Here is a 10,629-nt window from a genome sequence, read left to right on the forward strand (position 1 = left end):
AAAGTAACTCTCTTCATGGTGAATTACTTAAGGACATAAACTTATTCAATAATAACAATGGCAACAGCACACAACAGAGACGAAACACAGAACATTCATCTGCATAACATCTTGTAAGATAAGCATTAAGTGAGATTGAGTAATATTACACAACTAATCTTGAATTATATAGCTCATACTACCCAAATCTACAGTTCAAATCAGGTATTTTCTCCATTTCACATTCACATTTTGTCTTAGCACAAGAATCATTCATTTCTACAATGAGAGAAGAAAAATTATCCTCCAACACAAGATTGTCTTTCTTTAAAAATCTACAGAAATTTCCACATTTGCTTACCAGTTTTTCTCTGAGGAAAACTACCAGATTCTGTTTTGTAATAAAAATAACTTTACTTAACTTGTGTTATTGAAAGTATTTTGACTGTTGATCCACTATGAAATCAAGAAAAAAATATGATTAGCTTGAAAAAAATCTGTTCTGTTTTAGCATTTAGCAAATATTTATCTCATCAATACTTATCTCTACAATCTCTACAATCTCGAGTATTTTGCCCACACGCCAAAGCCTGGCAAGCTACCTGCGATGTATTCGATATGCCAAACACAGTTACAAGTCTCACAATGGAGACGTTACTGGGCCCGCTCGAGCTAATCGATGAACAACGGGAGGACAGTGCTACAATGCTACAATCTCTAAACAGAAAACTTACCTACATTTTATCTTCAATCTCATCTAGGAATATAAAGCAAGAGATTGATGAGAAGCAGCAGGACATAGGGACCAAGCGCATTAAGGGTAGATGCATAATGTTCTGAGATTTAGTTTTATTTCCAAAGATATAATTGCAAGGGAAAGTTATAGATTTTAAAATAGTTTTCTAATAAAAGAATCAACTTCATTAGTATGTCATATGTTATTTTTTGTTTGCTTTTGTTTTGGGGTCAGACCAGCAGGGCTAATGAGACCATGCAGTGCCTAGGATCAAATTTGTGCTTCGACAAGCATGCATACTTTGCTCCCCAGCCCTTTGTGTCATCTTCTTGGTCCTTCATATATTTTCTTCATCTCCTCTGTAACTTTGTCCTATTTGTTTTGTTGTCCTTGTATATTTTCATTTTTTTCTTAAGCAAAGTGCTTATTCATTATTAAATGTTTTCAAAGAATACAAGTTTGAACTGCTTGTCACCTTAATTTTATACTTTTTCTCCGATCTATTCAGTTCTCTGAATATTATAGTTATCTACATTTGTAAAATGTTCTCTTGCTTATTGTCTTGATTTAGTGACATTTTCATTTAAATTTTGATAGCACTTTAAATTTTAAATAAAATTTATGAGGCTGGAGAATAGCACAAGCGGTAGGGCGTTTGCCTTGCGTGCAGCTGACCGGCTGAGCCGGGTTAGATTCCTCCACCCCTCTCGGAGAGCCAGGCAAGCTACCGAGAGTATCTTGCCCGCACAGCAAAGCCTGGCAAGCTACCCATGATGTAGTCGATGTGCCAAACAGAGTAACGAGAAGTCTCACAATGGAGACGTTACTGGGCCCACTCGAGCAAATCGATGAAAAACGGGAGGACAGTGCTATAGTGGTACAGTGCTTTGAGGAAGTTTCTGTTCATCTCTTCTCTTCTTCTCTCATTTAGTTTATACATATATAAGTATCTTTAAAGTTTTCACCTTAATTGAAGTATTAGATCACACACATATTTGTGTGCATATATATACACACACATATATATGTGTATGTATATATATATATATATACATATACACACACAAATACACACACATACACGGAGAGAGTATAGCAGTAAGATGTTTGACTTGTACAAATGCGTTTGTTCCTCAGCACTTCACATGGTCCCTGAGACCTGCCATATCCCTTAATTCCAAGCCAGGAATAATTCCTGAGCAATAATAAACGTAGACCCCAAGCCAACCAAACAAACAAAAAGCCAAAAACAAACCAAGGTTTGTTTATGGTCCAAAGCTTAATTCACTCTATATCAGTTATTGACACTTATCACTGACAAGTCATCTTTTGTTATTTTCTACTATCTTTGGGTAAACGTTCTTTGAAATATCCTGTACTTGCTACAGGGCAAGTAATGCATTACAAATTTGCTTCCCCCAATCTCACCCATCTCACCCCAGAATCAATCTATTTATATATAGCAAAAAAAAAAAAAATCTACTACATTGCTAAGAGCACCATCATTTCATTATTTTTCTATTTTTAATCTGCCATTTTACCCAACCACTGAGTTTAAATTATGTGTCTTTAAATTTTAAAAGATTCTACCCAGTTATTTATAAAATCATTCCTTTCTCAAATTCCAAATACATATATGTACATATATTTATACACAGATGTACTTTTTTGCTATGGCTCATTTGATAATTATAACATCTGATGCCTTTTCTGATATATATATAATTATGATATTTATTATAGATTGGTATTGCTTTTTGCTCGAGCGGGCCCAGTAACGTCTCCATTGGAGAGTTTGTTGCTACTGTGTCTGGCATATCGAATACTCTCGGTAGCTTGCTGGGCTCTCCGAGAGGGGCGGAGGAATCGAACTCGGGTCGGCCATGTTGGCCGCTTGTAAGGCGAACGCCCTACTGCTGTGCTATCGCTCCAGTCCCGGTATTGCTTTATTTAATAATTTATTTTATAATTGTTTTTACAATGTTTATATAAACATTATCTGTGGAAATCCTCTAAGTCAGGTTTAAGATATACTTCTTAAGAAAGAATTTTAGTTTTAAGACCTAAATTTCTGGGAACTTTCCTTCTTTTCCTCTTCCTTCCTTCCTTCCGTCCTTCCTTCCTTCCTTCCTTCCTTCCTCCCTTCCTCCCTTGTTTTCCTTCTGTCTTTCCTTCCTTTCTTCCTCCTCACACTCCCCCTCCCCCTGCTTTATCAGGTTTTGTAATCTTTGGTCATTCACCAGCTTGATTTGAATCAGATACTTCAAATTAGCACCCAACTGCATGACTTCATCTTTTTCTTATAGACAAGTAGCAGCATATATTCCACTCTATATATAACCAGGTTTTTTATACACAATCATCCATTCTTGGACACTTGGTTGTTTCCAGATTCTAGCAGTTGTAAACAGTGCTGCAATGAACATAAGAGCATACATGATCTTTTCAGAATAGAGTTATTGTGCCATTGGTGAAGGTACCCCAAAGTTAAATTTCTAGGTCATATGAAAGTTGAATTATTAGTTTCTGTTTTCAACAAATGTTGAATCAGTTGACATGTCCACCAGCAGTTTCTTTCCTCCCACATTCCTGCTAACACTAATTGTTTTTATTCTTTTTGATATGTGCTAGTCTTGCTGGTGTGAGGTTCTATTTCATTAATGTTGTGATTGAATTTCCCTGATAATAAGTTAGGTACATTTTTTTTATCAGGGAAATTCAAATTTCAGCATCAACAAATTAGTCCCTCATACCAGTGTGGATCTAAAGTAAGGACTAATGGAATAGTCCTGAGAACCAAAAGACAGATCATCAGATATATGTAGAGCTACCTATGACAAAGGAGCAGATCACATGAAGTGGAGCAAGAAAAATTTCTTCATCCAATGTCATTAGGAACTCAGACCCCCTATCTCACACATGCATAAAAGTTAATTCAAAATAAATGAAAGATGTCAATATCATAACTGAATCCATAAGTTATATTAAGGGAAACATAGGCAAAACTTTTTGTGATTTTGAATCCAGATACAACTTTGATGATTCACTTTATTTTCTCTATTTCCATCTTCAGAAAGACGGATACATTTTCAACCAATCACTGTGAATGGAGATTCAGAGTCCCAAATTCTCATTTCTTTAGCTTTTTCTTACCCCAACTAGAAGCAAGAGAATTTTCTCTTGTTCTTTTTTACCAGTAGTTATTATCCTTATCCACTCTTTCATTAAATATGAAGGTTTTAGGTGTAACTCCCATCCTGTACAGATAAGTTTGATCTCTGCTTCTTATCTTATCATGGTTATTAAAATCAAATCTTTGTCAGGTGTATGCAAAACATGACCTGGGGTCAAGTCTATTCTATTTTTCATTTCATTTCATCATCCTGTTATTCGTTGATTGCCTCGAGCAGGCCCCAGTAACGTCTCTTTCATCCTAGCCCTGAGATTATATTCAAGGCTATTTAGGAGAATGAGACCCATCATTGTTACTGGTATTTGGCATATTTGGTACGCCACGGGGAGTTTGCCAGACTCTGCCCTGTGGGCAGGCTACATTCGATAGCCTGCAAGTTTGTCCAAAGTAGGAATAAGACAATAAGATGTCATAAAAAAAAAGTTCTGTTAAGATGTCCGGGATCTGGATTTTATAGTCTCTGAGTCTTGGCCGCTGATGGGATTACACGGCGTCAGGGGGCCAGGTGGTGGGTGTGACCCCCGCCTACTGGAATTTGGAGGATCTGGGTGGAAGATGCTCGACTCCAATTCGAGTAGGCTTGGAGGTCTCGGCCCCGGAACCCGCGTGGCTTTGTCCCTCTGCCAGTACCTTCATGTGTGCGGATAGCACACCCACCACCTGGCCCCCTGGCGCCGTGTAATCCCATCAGCGGCCAAGACTCAGAGACTATAAAATCCAGATCCCGGACGAGAACAGTGCAGTCTCTGCCCCCGCGCCTGGGTGTTCCTTCCCGGAGCCCCTCGGAGGGGAGCGGGTTGAGCTTTCCTCCCCGCCCCGACCAGGGCTCCGGCAGCCAAAGACCTCCAGGACCAGCCACCACCATGCTGAGACCACTCTCCGCACACATGAAGGTACTGGCAGAGGGACAAAGCTACGCGGGTTCCGGGGCCGAGACCTCCAAGCCTACTCGAATTGGAGTCGAGCATCTTCCACCCAGATCCTCCAAATTCCAGTAGGCGGGGGTCACACCCACCACCTGGCCCCCTGGCGCCGTGTAATCCCATCAGCGGCCAAGACTCAGAGACTATAAAATCCAGATCCCGGATGAGAACAGTGCAGTCTATTCTATAGCCTTTTCTTTATGTCCTGTGAGACTTCCATGTTTTTAAGAGTGGGATTGAAAGTTATCATATATGTATCCAAAATGCTAAATTTTGCTACTTGCTTATATAAACTAAAATATACACTTTGGCTAACTCTATAAGATTTAGTCAATTGCTATATGGCGGGTAGGGCGCTTGCCTTACAAGCGGCCAACATGGCCGACCCGAGTTCGATTCTTCCGCCCCTCTCGGAGAGCCCGGCAAGCTACCGAGAGTATTCGATGTGCCAGACACAGTAACAACAAAGTTTCCAATGGAGACATTACTGGGCCCGCTCGAGCAAATCGACGATCAACGGGAGGGCCTTTACCTTTACCTTTACCTTTACCTTACCTATAATATTTAGTCAATTGCTGTTTTAACTATCAGAATTTACAATCAGTGGGAGCGCACTCTCACGTCAGACTACCATGTTTCTCATGTTGATTCATTTATGGATCCCAAAATTTCTATGACACACTTCAGAAATAATTCATGGATTTAAAAATAAATTTTGTATATTTAATGTACATATTGAAATGTTTTTCTCCCTAGAATCTTATTTGACATATACTTTTGGATCCGAATAATGGCAAAAATGTTTAAAATTTAAACAACCTACCATTAAAAGAAGTAGATGTTTTAAACATACTTGCACCTAGTAAAACAGTGAGACACAAATATTTTTATTATATAGAACTCTGTTCATTTGCTTAAATAAGTACTTTTCTTTGTATATATGCAGGTATGTTTATTTACACATACATGACTAGGATATATTTTTTATACATTTGAAATTCATTAATGTATATAAACATTAAATCATGGTGTTGTTCATACACAGATATATACTGTGTATTAAACTGTGTATTTTTTATATTTATATACACTGAAATGGAAGACAAATTAGATTTTATATACTTATGGAGATATATAATGTGTATATATTTGAAATTAAGATATAGATAAGTTATTTATTGAAGGTTCAAATATAAAATAAAATATTCAGAGTTAAAATGATACAAATAATATTATTAATTACATAGTTAACACATTATGTAATGTGTTGCCTAATTATTCACTGCACCATTATTCATTAAAGCACTGAACAAGCACAATAGCTGGGGTGTGGAATCAACCTAGGTATTCACTAACAGATGAGTGAATAATGAAAGTGTAGTGTATACTCATGATAGAATACTACACAGCTGCAGGAAGGATGAAAGATTGCAATTCACTGCATCTTGGATGGAACTGGAGGATATCATGTTAAGATGAAGTGAGTCAGAAGAAGAACAAATACTGAATAATCTCATGTATCAGTGGTATATAGAATAACAGGCTCATGGAATACAAGATATTAAAGGGGGGATACCTAGATTAACCTTGACCCAGTATAATATGAGAAAACCCAGGGAAGGAAAAAAAAAATTCGAGAAGATTAAGAAGAGGTAAATGGGAGATAACAAGGGGATTTGGGCACATGAGTGGTGTAGAGCTGTATTACATGCATACATCTAAACCACAGAGCCGCCAACACTGAAAACATGAGAACCAGCTGAAACAACCAAACTTAAAATTGTGTCTTCCAGTGGGCAGACTAGGGTGTTGGAGGGAGCGGACCAGGGAAAGAAAGTCAACAGCAGTGGAAGGATTAGTGCTGAGCTTAAAATTCAACCAGGAATAACGTTGTTAATCATGGCACCTTAACAGATTCTTTTTAGACTATACATGCATAAATATTATGTGTGAAAACACCCCAAAATAGTAAATATATGTGCAATGTATAATTGCAATATATCGATATATTGGTGCCAGAGAGAGAGTGCAGTGGGTAGGGCACATCTTGCACACACAGATCTGGGTTTAATCCCCAGAAAACCGTATGCTCCCACCAACTCACCAGAAGTGATCCCTGAGTGAAGAATCAGGGGTAACCACTGAGCACTGTCTGGTATAGATCCCAAATAAAATATATAAGAATATTAATTATGCAATTAATGTATTATATATGTTATCTAATAGTGCATACTTATGTATATTATAAGTACATTTATGTATACTATAAGTAATGTATCATTCAAGTACATTATTTAAATAGATATGTAAATATGAATATGTTATGTGAATATGTATTAATATTTACATATCTGTATACATCTCACATTTTATATAACTTTATGGCTATATGTGACAAATAAATGTTATTTTATATAAATTTATTACAGATATATTTTAGATTTCATATAAATATCTAAAGTTAATGACTGTCCTCCCGTTCATCGATTTGCTCGAACGGGCCCAGTAACGTCACCATTGTGACAATTGTTACTGTGTTTGGCATATTGAATACGTCATGGGTAGCTTGCCAGGCTTTGCCGTGCGGGCGAGATACCCTCAGTAGCTTGCCTGGCTCTCTGAGAAGGGCGGAGGAATTGAACTCGGGTCGGCCATGTTGGCTGCATGCGAGGCAAATGCCCTACCCCTGTGCTATCGCTTCAGCCCAAAGTTAATGACAAGAACATATAAATATTATACTATCATCATGTATATAATTAATTTCCTCTAAAGCCATCCACTATAAGTAGAATGTGATCAAGCCTGAGACCAAAGTAAATTATAAGGTAAAAAAAGGTAAAGGCCCTCCCGTTGATCGTCGATTTGCTCGAGCGGGCCCAGTAACGTCTCCATTGGAGACTTTGTTGTTACTGTGTCTGGCATGTCGAATACTCTCGGTAGCTTGGCGATGGAGGGATAGCCCAGCGGGTAGGGCGTTTAGCTTGCATGCGGGCGACCCGGGTTCGATTCCCAGCATTTCGTACAGTTCCCCAAGCACCGCCATGAGTAATTCCTGAGTGGAGAGCCAGGAATAACCCCTGTGCATCTCTGGGTGTGACCCAAGGGGGAAAAAAAAAGTAAATTATAAGTCTATCAAAATGTTTATATTCATTAGGTTATCGTCTCTCTGAAATTTACATCCTACGATAAGAGAACAGCAGAATCACCTAAAAGCTATCAAGAGGGACTGGGATCCTTTGTTTTATTTTATTAAGAATTCCAGGGAAATTTAGTACATTGTATCATCACTATCTACTTCCACAATATTTTCATCATTCTACAGGGAAACACCACAAACATTAAATCCTTTTTTTCTGCACCACACCTCCTAACTTCAGGTATTTCTCTCTGAATTTTTCTATTATGGACATTTCATGTATATGGAACCAAACAATATGAGACCATACGCTTTTGCTTTTATTCAATGGACAGCTTTTCAAATTTCATCCTTGTTGTATCATGCAAAAGTATTCCACTATCCTTTATAACTAAATTTATTAAATGTTCTATTATATTGACTTCAAATTTTCAGATAATTAGTGTCTGAAGAAATTTCAACAGCAAGCTGCTTTTTTGGAGACCTTTTGTGTGTCTCTGGATCATGGCCCTTAAGGAGCTTATGTATTAGCCTGGAGACAGGGTCCCATGGGGATGGGGGCTAAGGGGAACCGGCTCATTCCCTGTCCCTTGAGGCCTGGAGTTTGCCATCACTGAACTCTCGTATCTGCACTTCTCATTGGGTTCTGAAAGTTGGGAGCTACCGGGGCTTTTAGGGACAGGTGGAGGGACAACCCCTACACCTGTCTAAGGCACCTGGGTAGAGTTAGGCTGGCTAAAAATCCAGAGACAACTCTGCAATGAGCTGCTCGGTTTGGAGATTTTTTTTGTGTCTCTGAATCATGGACCCTGGAGGTTCTAGGTTCTTTGGGCTGGAGCGATAGCACAGTGGGTATGATGTTTGCCTTGCATGCCACTGACCCAGGTTCGATTCCCCACCCCAGGTAGGGAGTATTTGACATCAAATTTCAACATTATAAGTTCAACGTACACTGTAGCTGTGAAATGATGAGAAAATAACATTTAATTTTAAGTATGGACTTTAAATTTTGTATGCATTGTCACATTATAATCATCATTTTGTTTGTTTGTTTTTAATATAGTGACACTCCAGCTCTCACTAATTGAGAATCTTCATTTATAGTGTTTGAATATCTGAATGAGTTTTACTTACTTGTGTGATATTATATACAATCATTGTTAAGATGAACAGAAAGAAAGCAAAGAGGCTACTTAAGCTGTTAATGTAAAAAGGATTATTTTATAAGTATCCATTATTCTGATTTATATACAATTACATCTACATATATGGATTTCTAAATACCTACTCTTCTATTTAAATTCACAAATTGTGACTTATTTTAATAAAGTTATAACTTTCTTTAATTTTGTTTCCTTCATTTCAGATCAATTCAAACTACACTAAGCATATATATATATATATATATATATATATAAAATGATATATCTATGATGATTTACCATCACTAAATTTCAACTGTTTTAAACTTTCTTTTAAGAAGTGACCATAACTATATAAACACATTCAGCTTTTCAAACAAAATTTTCTTAGCAAATACCATAACTAGTATTGATGCAAGTAAACAAAACTCTTCAAAATATACATCTAAAATTAGTTATTTACAATAATTCTAAATATTTTATATCGTCATTGAAAGAAACAGTTTCATTTCGGTTCAATAACTTGCTAAAATAAATGCTATAAAGTATATACTATAACTTAAATAAACAAGATTCAAAAATTAATGGAAAAACAAAATTAGTTGCTGGAGGTTTTCTCCTCTGGGGCCTCTGTTAGGGTAGAGAGGGGAACTTACTTGCCCCTCTGGTTTGCCTCAAAGAGACAGACAGGCAAGGGGTCTAGAGACATTTCTGAGGTGTGTTGATCCATGTTGCTCTCTCTTCTGACGGCTTTATTTCTGAGTCTCTGGATCATGGACATTAACTGGGACTCTTGGATCTTGGTGCACATATTCTTCAATTCTCTGGGAAATTATTATCTATAATTTATTTTGCTAATTGTACGACATCAAGTTCATCTTCCTATTTCTCTGAGATTCCAATAATTCTTGTATTGTTCCTCTAGAATTCATCCCATATTTTGCTGGCATCCATTCATTTTTCTTCAGAATTGTCTCCATTTACGTTTGTTGACTATAATTTTTCTGCATCTCATTTTGGTGCTCACTGATCTTTTTCTCGATTGCTATAATTTTGCTGCTCTGGCTTTCTGACCCTTTTTCTGTCACTTCTGATTGCAGTTTTTCATTTCCACTTTCATAACTTCTTGTGCTTTTCTGACTACCTGTACCATCAATTCTTTGAGTTCATTAAACAACTTTAACATGATGTCTCTAAAGTCAGTATCTAAGAATTTTAACTGCTGGTTGGTACTGGTACAGCCTTCCAGGATGTTCACTCATTGAGACTGGTGAGCTTCTATGCAGCTTCCCACTGAATTTTCTGAGGGTGAACCTTTGCCTCAGGCCTTCTGTGAGTTTGGGAGGGTTTAGCTGAGTGTTGTTGTTTTCTTTCCTTGCTGTTCCTCACTCAGAGACAATAGATACAAATGTGTGCACTGTGAGATGCAATAAGTACAGCTGCAGTACACATGCGAGCCTGTGCTTCAGGGAACAAGCAATATGGGATGCAATTATGGGTCCAGGGTACAGCTGTAAGCC

The sequence above is a fragment of the Sorex fumeus genome, unplaced genomic scaffold (genome assembly GCF_029834395.1).
Source record: "Sorex fumeus unplaced genomic scaffold, SorFum_2.1 ptg000088l, whole genome shotgun sequence".
Taxonomy (NCBI): domain Eukaryota; kingdom Metazoa; phylum Chordata; class Mammalia; order Eulipotyphla; family Soricidae; genus Sorex; species Sorex fumeus.